This window comes from Perca fluviatilis, chromosome 9, assembly GCF_010015445.1.
Source record: "Perca fluviatilis chromosome 9, GENO_Pfluv_1.0, whole genome shotgun sequence".
Lineage (NCBI taxonomy): Eukaryota > Metazoa > Chordata > Actinopteri > Perciformes > Percidae > Perca > Perca fluviatilis.
Genome location: NC_053120.1, coordinates 4,487,465 through 4,501,880, shown reverse-complemented (window position 1 = coordinate 4,501,880; position 14,416 = coordinate 4,487,465). Strand labels below are relative to the sequence as shown.

The following is a 14,416-nucleotide window of genomic DNA, read 5'->3' as shown; positions in this document are numbered from 1 at the left end:
GTCATAAAGTTAAGAAAAACATCTGATCAAAATCTATTTGAATTAATCAAGTAATGATATCTGAACATGTCCACAGTGGATGTTATTTAAAGGACCCGTGTTATTAAATGATTCAGCTTGTTTGATACAGATCTAGTGTACTACTGCTGACAGGTTTCAGAGTCAATGTTAAAGTTATTTTTATTTTAATCAGAATCATAATTGCCTTTATTGTCATTGTAAGTACATACAACAAAATTAAAAGTGCTACTCTACGCTGCACACATAACCACACACATAACAGCATTTGGGACCTATTTTGCACTCAGCGCAATTGCCTTTGTACACCGATGCATGTATGATTCCTATTTACAAAGTCAAGGTATTGGAGTGGCCATCACAAAGCCCTGATCTCAATCCCATAGAACATTTGTGGGCGGCACTGAAAAGGCAGTGGGCGAGCAAGAAGGCCACAAACCTGACCCAGTTACACCAGTTCTGTCAAGAGGAGTGTGCCAAAATTCCAGAAAACTATTGTAGAAAGCTTGTGGAAGGATGCCCAAAACGTTTGGCCCAAGTGAAACAGTTTCAGGGCAATTCTACCAAATACTAAGGAAGTGTATGTATACTTCTGACTTTGATGAAAGTGATAAAAAAAATACATAAAAATTCTCCCTCGCTCGATTCTGATTTCCGTCTACTTCTACTGGATAGTCACGTCGCGTTCAACGGATTCATTTGCATAAAGCTGGGCATCGGCCAGCTTTTTGACGCGCAGCGTTTTTTCAAATGCAGCGCCGCCTTCCCGAGATGCTTTGCCTGCACATTGTGGTCGCTTAACGTTACCCATAGGAATAGAGTGGAGCGCGACCGAAGCGTCGCACGGTCAAATGGATCTGTAGCCTGCCGTAATCACCTGGGAATTGTCAGCGTGTTCGTTTGATGAGAAGAAGGTAAAAAAGTCACTCCAACTTCAGATAAAATCGCTACAACTTCTCTCCTTCTGTTCAAGATTTATTCCCAAGCAATACGGCAGAAAAAGGGTACAGGAATACACAGCTGTGGGCAAGAGTTTGCTTCGTTCTGAAAACTCTGCAAAATGTGCCCCGAATCCTTTGTCTAAACAGTTTAAATACTATTCTACTCCAGCGCGTTCTTCTCTTATTGGTCCTGGCAGGTGTCAGGTCTGTTTTGTGCGTCCAATGGCTTTTCCAGACGTCTCCTGAGGGGAGGGACTCTCCTTGAAACATGATAAGCCTAGTTTTTAAATGTTGTATTAAATGTGTCAAAACTGGTTAAAAGTTCAAACTAAAAGCAAATATATGATGTATGTTCCTTTAATTTTTGACTGGCATGTTTATCCTCTGTCAAGGAGCTTCCCTGATCTTCGCACCTCTCCCAGTCGCACATCCTCTCTCTGGACAAAGAGCTGGCAATGTGCCAGCCTGTATCACAGCGGGAGACTGCTGACTTGACACAAAAAGTAGCTGAGTTCAATAGTTCAGATGACGTCATCTTCTGTAACTTTCCAGAATGGAAAGTTACCAGGGGAAGGCCCTCTAGGCTGTCCCAAAAATGGAATCTTCTCATCAGACACCCTAGCAACAGGCTCTGAAAATTCTCATTGGAGGATTTCTTTCTATGCTCTATGTTAACCCTTTATCTGCACTACGAGTACACTGAAGTCAAATTGAAACATTCCATTACATAGAAAGAAAGTTATTAAAACTGATTGATCATATAATCCAGAAAGTCATTAGTGATTGCATTTACTCAGGGCCTTGGTGTGACTTGTTTTGTTTAACTTAGGCACATGTTAACTTTTATTTTTTCTTCACAGAATAACAGGGACCCCCCGTGGTTACGTTGTTTTCCGACTGGTAGCGTTCACATGGCTGGCGGGATGCGCGTTCTTCTTCTTCTGTTATATTGGCGTTTGGCGATAACAACTTGTTGCATGACTGCCACCAGCTGTTGGCTGTAGCCGAGGCATCAGGTGGGTGGAAAACATGGAGGCCACAATAACAAAAGATCTGCTGCTTGTTTTCTTATACGAGCATCCAAACAGCACATGGACAGGTGTGTTTTGTGTGTTATCTGCAGGACAACCAATGGGAAAGGACACAGATAAGGTGCTGTTTTATACTCATAGGCCTATTTATGAATAATTTGGAACATGTTATGTCTGTGCATGTTTCTTGGCAGAGGCGTTTGTCCACAATAAAAGTTTATTGTCATTGAAATATGTTCAGTATGTGCCTCCATCACACATCAGTTGTCAACAACGCGTCACCAACTGGGAAACTCTGTTAGCAAAATCGAGCCCCAGTTTCCCACCTCTGATTCCCACAGGAAGTGACGTGAATGGTGACGTTTTCACTCGGAAAACGTTTTCCGATGTCCATGAGCGCACGGTGAAGCTGTGGTTGCTCTCTGCTCGGCGCCAGATTGTTAAGTCTAGTCACGTAGGTGAAACATCCAGCTCGTATCAGTCTCTGAACCTTTTGTATTCCGCTGTTTTTTGCCTTACCTGCCTTAATTCCATTTTTTGTGCTCTTAAGGAAACCACTCTGTTCTGCTATTTTTTGACCTGCCTGCTGACACCACTATTCACCTGCCATCACCAGCCCGCATGCTTCGTCATCTCTGTCTGTGTCAACTGCTTGCTCTGTTGCCTGAGAGGACTCCTTCACCAGCCCCATTCAGCTATTCTCCAGTTTATTTATTAATAGTAATAATAATAATAGTAACTAGTAACCCTTCACCATACCTAGAGATTGGCATGGGGTACTTTCCATAAGATCATCTCTCAATGCAAATCAAACCAGCTATTAGGCTAACTGAGATAAAACCATGCCAATCTCTAGGTATGGTGAAGGGTAGGTGATGATGTGGGGGTATGGTGAAGGGTATGTGATGATGTGGGGGTATGGTGAAGGGTATGTGATGATGTGGGGGTATGGTGAAGGGTATGTGATGATGTGGGGGTATGGTGAAGGGTAGGTGATGATGTGGGGGTATGGTGAAGGGTAGGTGATGATGTGGGGGTATGGTGAAGGGTATGTGATGATGTGGGGGTATGGTGAAGGGTAGTGATGATGTGGGGGTATGGTGAAGGGTAGGTGATGATGTGGGGGGTGTGGGGGTATGTGATGATGTGGTGGGGCAATTTTAATTCCAAAGGCCAAGGGAACTTTATCAGGATCCATGAAATAACTGGCCTTTAGAAATAAACATCTGCCTTCCTCTGTGGGAATTTAACATAGGGTGTACTGACTTATGCCCCCTGTATTTTAAGGAAGAACATTTATTTATTCTGATACATTATTCATTCACAAAGAAAATTGGTGTCCTCAAGAGTTGGATTTTTCCTCTTTTTATTTATGGCATTAAGATCAATTTCCAAAAGTCAACTTTAGCATGGGTTCATAAATTTATGAGCACCACTGTATGTGGATACTTTGAGCAGCTTCTGTCTGCAGGTGAGCTGGGACAGCGGTTACCTAGGAGACGCCTGCATGATGACGTTCTGCGCCACCTACCGGTGTAATCAGATTACTGTTTGTTACCACTTCACACTGACAGGGGTCAGTTTCACTGAAAAACACTTCTATTAGACACAACATCTCTATTTATCCCTCGTGTTTGTCTTCCGTTGACAGTGCAGCTTTTTAGTTTTTCCTGGGTCAAAAACGTTTTAGTCGTTTTTATTCGACACCTTTGTCACTTTTCCTGACGTTTTCTGAAGGTTTTACAATGTTTTTTTATGTTTTTGTCAATGCGCTTTGCATGTTTATTTTCAACATATTTGTCACCTTTTTTCAAAATTTTTGGCAATTTTTTATCAACATTTTTGTCACCTTTTATCAAAAATGTTGTCACTTTTTCAACATTTTTGTCACCTTTTTTCAATGTTCTTTTATCTGTTTCTTCTTCAAATGCTATGAAATTGAATAAACCACCCAAATTCAATGAAAGCAGTGAACTGATCATTTATTTTACTTGTGAAGACCGTCGTATGCTAACCATCCACGTTATTTTTTGGACACTTTGTTTGAAAGAAACCCAAATTTCTCATATAGCCTAGAAACTTTTTGAAAATGGGTCAAAGGAAGGGTAAATAATATTTAACCTGTCACCTTGGATATATTAATATATAGTTGTATTTGTTTGATGCTCATCCATGTTGAAAGTTAAAAAAAATTTGGCAGCAGTTTTCAAAGGTTATAGTTTGGTTAACGTCCATCATCGTCCGGTGTGAAGTTCTGCAAGATTGTGTAGAAAACAAGAATTTATTGTATAGTACCACCACCAAAAATATAAAGAAGAGGATTTCTTAGTTCATATAATGTATATTTAATAGTATTGTGTAGGCTACAAATGGCGATCTATTCAGGTTATACATCAAATTAACTATTACATTAACAACTGTTTATATTTCTGACAGCAAAGCAAACTTCATACACACAGTATTATTTACTTATTTATACTTAAACATGAAAACAATTAACACAACAGGAATATAATAAACACCGTGATAAAGTTAAGAAAAACATCTGATCAAAATATATATGAATTAATTATGTAATGACATCTGAACATGTCCACAGTGGATGTTATTTAAAGGACCAGTGTTATTAAATGATTCAGCTTGTTTGATACAGATCTAGTGTACTACTGCTGACAGGTTTCAGAGTCAATGTTAAAGTTATTTTTATTTTGAAACAGAATCAGAATTGACTTTATTCTCATTGTAAGTACATACAACGAAATTAAAAGTGCTACACTATGGTGCACACATAACAACACACACATAAGAGTCTTTGTCTTCTATTAACTGTACTAAAGCGCACACAGTTGTCTTTATATGATACATATCTTTGTGATAACCATTAAAAGACCAAAACCAACAACTAGTTGATCGTACATGTTCTGAATAAGGTGTTGCTGCTTCTGGACCAGCAGACCAACAGAAGGAAACAGGTTTTCCTGATGACTGTAATCAATATAATGTCATGTGTGTACCTACACTTAATCTGGATTTAGAACCAGTGCTTTTAATAACACTATGGCTCTTGCAGGTTTGCCAGAAACTCTTCTATTTCTCTACACATTGGGTTTTGTCTCTGTCTTTTAATCTTTTTCAGAGTTGTGATGCTGTTACAACGAGAGGAGGATCGATGTGGTACTACTGCTTCAAGTATTGACCCTTTGGTACTCCTGACGATTACAGTTTAAATATTTTGCATAGAAGCCTTACAAAACATCTGTTTGTCTGCAGGTTCCAGATCAGTTCCTGGTATTACTTCTATGCTTTTTCCTGGGTGTAATTTAATTTTGCATATAGATATTTGCGAGTTCTAGTTTCTTCATAAGGAAAGAAGGAGGGTAAAAAGCAATCACCTCTTTATTGAGACTGATTGCTCTGTCTATCACGCTTTGCTTTGGGCGAATGTGAAAAACACTATGGCTCTGGCAGGTTTTCCAGAAACTCCTCTATTTCTCTACACATGTGGCTCCTGCCTCTGTCTCTAATCTTCTTCAGGGTTTTGATGCTGGTCTCCCGATATATAGATTCTTGTGGTATCTTTGCCACCTTCATGTGATATCGTACTGACCCTCCACTGTCTTGTCGATTCCATGATAAATGTTTTGCATAGGTGCTGTAAATCATCTGTTTGTCTAGAGGTTCCAGATCTCTTTCTAGTACTTCCTGGTATATCTGCTCAACTTTATCCTGGCTGTTATTTAAATTTGAGTATATCTTTGCGAGGTTTATTTCCTTCACAAGTGAAGAATCAGGGTAAAGAGAAATCACCTCCTCATGGAGACTGATTGCTCTGTCTATCGCCTTTGCTCTGGGCTTTCCCTGAAGATCTTCCATTTGTAGCAGAATGCGCACATTTCTTAAGATGACGCTTATCTGGATGTTTTCCCAGAGCCTCCTCTGCCAAATCAATGGCTTCATCAATAGATACATGGTTTACGTAAACCCTTAGTAATGGTTTAATACCACTGTAGCTGCTGACAGGATTTCTCAAAACCTTTCTTGCCAACTCACGTGCTTCATCTTCGATTCTTTCTCCTTTCTTTGTACATTGCTCGAGGTAGAGAACAGCGAGGTACAAGTTCTCTGGATCCTGTTCCTTGGCAGTTCTCATTTTATCCAAAATGTCAGCCTCCTGCCCCTCGTTGTTTTCCCTGAAATCATACATTAACTCTAAGACGTAGCTGGTGTTCCACTCCACCATGTCCGGCTGCATCCTGATGGCTCTCTGGAAGTAATCTGCAGCCTCTTTCTTTTGTTCTCTGCTGAACTTCATCAGGGTCCAGCCTTTCTCAGCGTAGATCTCTGGATGGAGCTGGTCCTGGGATGGAGATGGGTATTTATTCATCAGGGCGTTGACCTTTGACAGGTAAGCCTGACTCTCTGCTTGGTCTCCCAGGTGGTGGTGCAGCCACGCCAGGTTCCCGTAGTTCACCACCAACCAGGGACCCTCATCTGCGTTTCTTATCTTGCTGAAGGCCTCTGCAGCCTTGTTGAAGAAACTCTGGGCGTCTTCGGTGAACCCCAGCTTGTACTGAATGAACCCCCGCAGGTTGTAAATGTGACCCAGCCAGCTGTTCCCCTCCTCGGTGCCGATGTCCTCCAGGTTGTCCTTGCGACGTAACAGCATGGACTTGCTGGTCTCCAGATCCCAGGTGAAGTGGCACTGCAGGGCCTCCAGTTTGGACTCCAGCGTTGTTTGACTCTGAGCAGCACTGATGGAGAATAAAAATACGTTTTTTTTTATTAATTAACAACTTTCATTCATTTTTTAACACTACACAAAAAAACCTTCTCCCCCATCGTCATCACCACCTACCCAGACAAAAATCAAGAAAAGATGACATAGTAACCCTAACACAACAGAATAACAACAAAATAGATGTAAACAAAATAAACGTTTGTATGTGACAACCAGTGGCGTTTTTATATCGAAAAAATTGGTGTGGCACAATTTCAAAAGATGGGTTACATACCAGTAAAACTAGAATAGTCTGTAACTTACTCTGTTAACATGTCAACAAACCACATGGCTCCACAAGACAGTGTTGCAACGTGAACACATGCGTGAGTGATGCTGCTACCAACGCAAGTTGTTTAGCTATCAATAAGTATGGAAAGCCAAAATGGTCATAATTCGTCACAATTCTCACAGTGGTTTGAACATTGTTCTTGGCGCCATCTGACGTCTAATCAACGCCACCAACATGTGACATCGCTTATTAGACGCCTGGTGGCATTTTGATAATCAACTCCGCCCTGTGGTTTTCACAGCCAGTAGATTTGAACTCTAATTCACCCAATCAGTAAGAAGAAGGTCAGGCAACACTAATCAAGCACGGACCTGCTTTGCTGTTAGTCTGAGTAGCCTAAAGAAAATAATATTCACATTGGGTTTTATTTTATTATTTCTACATATCATTATAAGTTCTAAATATGTGAACTAGTGTATAGTTATAGCATTTAAAAAATATGTATTTGTTCTTGTTGACTGGGCTAAAGCAGTTTGCCTACTGTTGCTCTAACATTCCTCAGGGTGGCAGCAGAGGACAATATATAAATTATTTCCTCTAATAAACAATGGGCATGTAAAGCATGGGATTATCTGACCTTTTCTATTCTAAAGAACCTGTTCTAGTTTTTGTTTAACTGTTAGAAATGGTTGTTGTGGCATTATTGTAAAAGGTACACAGTCATTTCAATCCATTTTATTTCAATTTAAATTATATATTATTGTAAGATTACAACATGAGCACAAACTAAAGTCTGCAATTTTAAGTTGTTGAATCCAACAAACTAGCCTACAGCAAAGTATGATTTTCATGATGTGGTGGAAGCAAGCCATCTATTTATCTTCCTGAACTGAATGGTTGTGTCCCATTGCAGAATAAAATACTTACAAATGCCCCATCCATCTTGATTCGTGTGTCATATATGAGTCAGTTCAAAGGTTAACAGAGTGGTGAATTTACTAGCACAGGTGTAAATATGTCTGAATAGCACACATCTTAATGCTGACTTAATGTGTAGTATTTTCTTTTAGCAATTGAATTTCCTAAGTAGATACCAAAAAGAAATTGAAATAAAAAATGGATGCAAAATATCAAAATATTTATTCTACCAACTGGCCCTAATGACCAGTCACCACTGGTGACAACAATAACCAAATAGTATACGCTTAACCCCAGCACATAGCTTTTTATGAGCCCTCCAGAAAGCTTAAGTACTTTCTCCATTTTCTAGTGTAGACATCATTAAACTAGTTTGGACCCAGCTTCTTATGGCTTATCTATCCCGCTTAGGATTGACCCATCTCACAGAACAAATAGTCTTGTGCTTGGGCATAGTCTGTGACTGGCCCAGGACAGCAGGCCTCTGCATCGTGGATTTAAAACAGACCCCTTGGAATGATATTAAATCAACTTGAAAAGAAACAGAAGATATAAAAGAAAGAATGAAGAAAGAAGAAAATAGGGATGGAATGAAAACATTGACTTGTAGGATCCATAATGTTAATATTTTGGGCTCTGGGGCTCAATAATAAGATGTTAAATAAATCATAATGATTCTCTTTAAAAATGTAATGCAGAAGCAGCTACTCACCTCATCATTCAGCTGGTATAAAGTCAGTGATCTCCAACTTCTGCCTCGCTGTAAATGAGATGTTGTTGAAGCAGCTTTAAATAGTCATGCTGAAGTCGGAGCGGATGGCTGAGGAGGGGCGTTTGGATTTGTAGACAAGTGGTCCAACTTGTTTTCAGTCAGTTTCCTCATTCACCAAAACATAAATCAACACTTGATTAAGTGTCTGTAAGAAGAAGCAGGCACAGAGCCAGAAGTATAAGTAACAGAATTTCACATCCATCAGCAGATGAATGTGCAGATGAATGTGGGCAGACATGTTCCGGAGACCTCCCTACATAGTTGGAGATCTCAATGTTAAATGTTAAACAAAGCAGGTGGAGAAATGAATGTGACTTTGCAGCTTCTCTCGCCCCCATTGGACCGAGATCAAATGCTTAGAAAGTCACCTAACCGCTGAGTGACAGCCACCGGAGTCTGAGAATGGTTGGAGAATAATTGTGGAATTTGTTTCAACATAATTAAACTTGATATGATTGATATGAGGAACACATCAGGTAATGCTGTTGCACGACAACACTGAACCAACTGGTTCATGGGATGTAACTTTTACTTTAGTTTTCTCTGAAACTCTTTACGCTTAATACTGGACCAATGTCAAAGACTGCTGTTCCTATCAGTCACTTAGACACATAAACATGGAAAATAAAAACTTTTTTGTGAATTTGAGGAAGTTTTTTTTTTCAAATTTTGCCGTTTCCATCAACATTTTCTAATGCGATACTTGAAATGTGCATAAAAATACATTGATGGAAACATGACTTGTGTCAGATAAAAGCAAGTGCCTTGCAGTGGAAGGTGGTATTCCCCTTTAATTTATTAAAGGGAAAAATCCCACAAATGTGTGCATTTGAAGCGTGCACAAGGAGGCTAACCTAGCTTACCTTAACAAGGTAAAGGAGAACGCAAAGCCCCCTTTGCCCAAAGCAGAAGCTAACCCCGGTACAGGGACTGGATGTTTGTTGATTAAAATAAAAACAAATGAAAAATGCACTTTTAAAGAATCTGGGTCTGAAGAATGACATGCCAGTCAGTGAAATCACGGCGTGTGCCATCTTCAACCAGAGGTGGGTTCAAACTTTGCTGAGCTGCACTTTCATCTTTTAGCATTGCTTTGAGGCTTTGCAGTATTGGGATATAGTGATAGTGCCTCTTCTGCCTCTTCTGCCCTCTATCATTGTACCCAAGTGAGATTTCAACAGGCTGAACATAGTTAACGTGTGTCGTGTTATATTGAAGCCTTCAATGGTGTGTAGTTAAAGGACCATATGCATCCAAGGCCTCGTGCATTGGGTTCTGCTCGTATGCACTGTTTCCAAGAAGTGTTAATGTCTCTGTTGGAGCACCATACTGTTCAAGGTCTCGAGATAGTACATCCATTGTGTTTTCATGTTGAATAGTTCTGAAGAGTTTTCATTTCATTTGCTATCTCTGTAATTGTGGAGGCTGGGACTAAATACTTTGCCTGCAAACCTAAGGAAAACAAAGCTAGATTATCTGTGTAGGCATCTTGCACTTTATCATTATCAACATCTTTACTTTGGTCTGCATCACTCCCATCCATTACATCAGGTCCATTATCCTCAATATGTGTTCCCTCACCTGAAAAAGACTGTTCTGCAAATTTGTAAATCCTCTGTGATTCCTGGAAATATGAGATGAAAAGGATGTCTTTTACATTGAAATTCTTATTACATCCAAGAAAGGAACAAGGTACATTATTTCCCTCTTTTATGTGTCCACTTAAGTGTGTCATGAGCCCTGCAAAAGTTCAATGAACACCTCAACTGTACAGGCACACACAGTTTGTCTGGTCCCCACAGCTGGGTGTGTTCGTGATATGTGAAAAGCAAAGCAGTTGAATGAGGAAAACATTCTTTCACAATCTTTATGGCCACATAAAAACAATACATTGTGAACATGTCTATGTGATCTGCAGTGCTTTAGATATTCAGTCAGTGAGACTTATTGAAAGTCACAAACACTACAAGCCAACATAATGGTATTCTAACGTTAATCCTCCCTCCACCAAGCAAATGCAGATTGTTCAAAGAAACAGAAACAGAAACTGAACTGTTAATACGTTAACATGGGTTGAGTCTCCCCTCCAGTCACACCTCAGCTTACAAGACAACTTAGCTACTGAGCAGCAGCCAATCACACAAAGATTCACAAAACCACTTCTTAAGTTTCAACTTAAGTTGATGAGTTTAAATGTTCTTCTTCTTGAAGATCTATTATGATGCCACAGTGAAATATTCAAACCCAATATGCCAGCAGGGTTGCCACTATAGGCTACTGTTTTAGTTTGCTTACTGTTAGTCAATCAATTAAACTTTATTTCTATTGCACATTTCATACAGAGGTTTGCCGGAAACTCTTCTATTTCCTACACATTGGGCTTTTGGTTTTGTGCTTCTTCAGGGTTGTGATGCTGGTCTCCCGATAGATAGATTTTTGTGGTATCTTCACCACCTTCATGTGATAGGCCTATCGTAGTGACCCTTCTCTGTCTTGTTGATTAAAGTATAAATGTTTTGCATAGATGCTGTAAAGCATCTGTTTGTCTGCAGGTTCCAGATCTCTTTTTAACAGTTCCTGGTATATCTGCTCAGCTTTATCCTGGCTGTAATTGAACTTTGCATCTAAAGTATGTTGTTAAAGCACGCAGCCTTAAATAGTCACGCTGAAGTCGGAGCGGATATCTGAGGCGTGGCGCTTGCAATGTTAACTTTCTTTTTCATTATCTCACCTTGACTTTCGTTTCCCAGGAATGGAAACCTAGAAACACACTTGGGGAAAAAAAGCATGACTCACTTTGTCATAATATATTTTCTCTTAAGTTGATGAGTTTAAATGTTCTTCTTCTTGAAGCTATGTTATGATGCCACAGTGAAATATTCAGACCCAATATGCCAGCAGGGTTGCCAGTATAGGCTACTGTTTTAGTTTGCTTACTGTTAGTCAATCACTCAAACTTTATTTATATTGCACATTTCATACACATCAGTGTAACACAGTGCTTTGTACAAAAGCGACACAATAACTCGTGCAATTCTACAGAGAACCAGTGCGTGCAGAGATCTATGTGGACACTTTGAGCAGCGTCTGTCTGTCTGCAGATTGTCGGTATGACAACAGTTACCGTGAGACACCTGCATTATGACGCTCTGCTGCCAAGTTACTGTTTGGTTACTTCACACTTAAATACACAAAAGCTTCAATTATATTTCATCTGTTCACATATAAACTTGGAGATAATTGTTATACAGTTGTGTGTGTTTAATGTTCATCTGTGTTCGCTTAAAATTGAAAGCAAAAAAAAACTATTTGGCAGCAGCTTTTCAAAGTTATAGTTTGATTAGCGTCCATCATCGTCCTGAATGTGTTGGGTACAAGAATATATAGTTACCACCAAAAAACATAAAGAGGATTTCTTGGGTCATATAATGTATATTTAATAGTATCGTGTAGGCTACAAATGGCGATCATATTCAGGTTATACATCAAATGGTGTATGGTGAAGGGTATGTGATGATGTGGGGTTATGGTGAAGGGTATGTGATGATGTGGGGTTATGGTGAAGGGTATGTGATGATGTGAGGGTATGGTGAAGGGTATGTGATGATGTGGGGGTATGGTGAAGGGTATGTGATGATGTGGGGGTATGGTGAAGGGTATGTGATGATGTGGGGGGGCTATTTTAATTCCAAAGGCCAAGGGAACTTTATCAGGATGCATAGTATCCTGGATCCATGAAATAACTGGCCTTTAAAAATAAACATCTGCCTGCCTCTATGGGAATTTAACATAGGGGTGGACTGACTTATGCCCCCTGTATTTTAAGGAAGAAAATGTATTTATTTATATATACATTATTCATTCACAAAGAAAATTGGTGTCCTTTTTTTTCAATTTCCAAAAGATGGTTTTTTTATTCCTCTTTTTAGTCAACTTTAGCATGGGTTCATAAACTATAGCACCACTATATGTGGATACTTTGAGCAGCTTCTGTCTGCAGGTGAGCTGGGACAGCGGTTACCTAGGAGACGCCTGCATGATGACGTTCTGCTGCCACCTACCAGTGTAATCAGATTACTGTTTGTTACCACTTCACACTGACAGGGGTCAGTTTCACTGAAAAACACTTCTAGTAGACACATGGTCGTTTTATTCGACACCTTTGTCACTTTTCCCGATGTTTTTTTTTTTTTATGTTTTTGTCAATGCGCTTTGCATGTTTATTTCCAACATGTCACCTTTTTATCAAAATTTTTGGCACTTTTTTCAACATTTTTGTAACTTTTTTCAACATTTTGTCACTTTTTTCAAGATTTTTGTCACTTTTTTCAAGATTTTTGTCAACATTTTTGTCACCTTTTTCAATGTTCTTTTATCTGTTTTTTCTCCAAATGCTATAAAATTGAATAAAACACCCAAAATTCAAGGTGAAGGAACAGTGAACGCAGTTATTTTACCTGTTAAGAGCGTCGTATGGAAACCATCCATGTAATTGTTTTGGACATTTTGGTTGAAAGAAACCCAAATTTCTGATATAGCCTAGAAACATTTTGAAAATGGGTCAAATTTCACACGAGGACATTAAGAGGGAAAATCATCTTTAACCTTTCACCTTGGATATATTAATATACAGTTGTATTTGTTCGATATTCATCCATATTGAAAGTTAAAAAAAACAATTTGGCAGCAGCTTTCAAAGGTTATAGTTTGGTTAACGTCTATCATCGTCCTGTGTGAAGTTCTGCAAGATTGTGTAGAAAACAGGAATTTCTTGTATAGGTACCACCAAAAAGCATAAAGAGGATTTCTTAGTTCATATAATGTATATTTAATAGTATTGTGTAGGCTACAAATGGTGATCATATTCAGGTTATATCAAATTAACTATTACATTAACAGTTTATATTTCTTACAGCAAAGCAAACTTCATACACAGAGTATTATGTTCTTATTTAAACTTAAACATGAAAACATTCAACACAAAAGGAATATAATAAACACCATGATAAAGTTAAGAAAAACATCTGATCAAAATATATATGAATTAATTATGTAATGTCCACAGTGGATGTTATTTAAAGGACTAGTGTTATTAAATGATTCAGCTTGTTTGATACAGATCTAGTGTACTACTGCTGACAAGTTTCAGAGTCAATGTTATTTTTTTATTTTAATCAGAATCAGAATTTAGTACATACAACAAAATATAATACATTATATATAAACATACACACATAACAGCCTTTGTCTTCTATTAAAGGTGCTCTAACCGATGTTGGGGCGTGTCACTTCTTGTTGACGCTCAAAGTATTGTCAACAAAACAGAGGCTAGCTCGCCCCTCCCTCCTCCTCATCCTGTCCCCTCCCCCTACCTTCCACACACTAACCCCCCAAACCCCCCACCCCCAAATCCTTCTTGTCGGTTATTGGCTGGAAGACTGTTTGTTATGTTTGGTGGTGCAGGTTGGCGCAGTTTGGTTTTTTTGCCGTTTGTGGAGCCTGGGCTGTCTACAGATAAAAAATGTGGCCTAAAAAACGCGTAACATCGCTTAGAGTACCTTCAACTGTACTAAAGCGCAGACAGTTGGCTTTATGGGATACATAGCTTTGTGATAACCATGAAAAGACCAAAACCAACAACGTGTTGATCGTACATGTTCTGAATAAGATGTTGCTGCTTCTGGACCAGCAGACCCACAGAAGGATCAGGTTTTCCTGATGATTGCA

At 39.2% G+C, this 14,416-nt stretch overlaps 1 pseudogene; it reads right to left on the bottom strand.

The window, feature by feature from the left end:
* Nucleotides 1-4,489: 4,489 nt before the first annotated feature.
* On the bottom strand, nt 4,490-8,685 carry LOC120565673 (annotated as a pseudogene).
* Between the last annotated feature and the right edge of the window lie 5,731 nt (nt 8,686-14,416).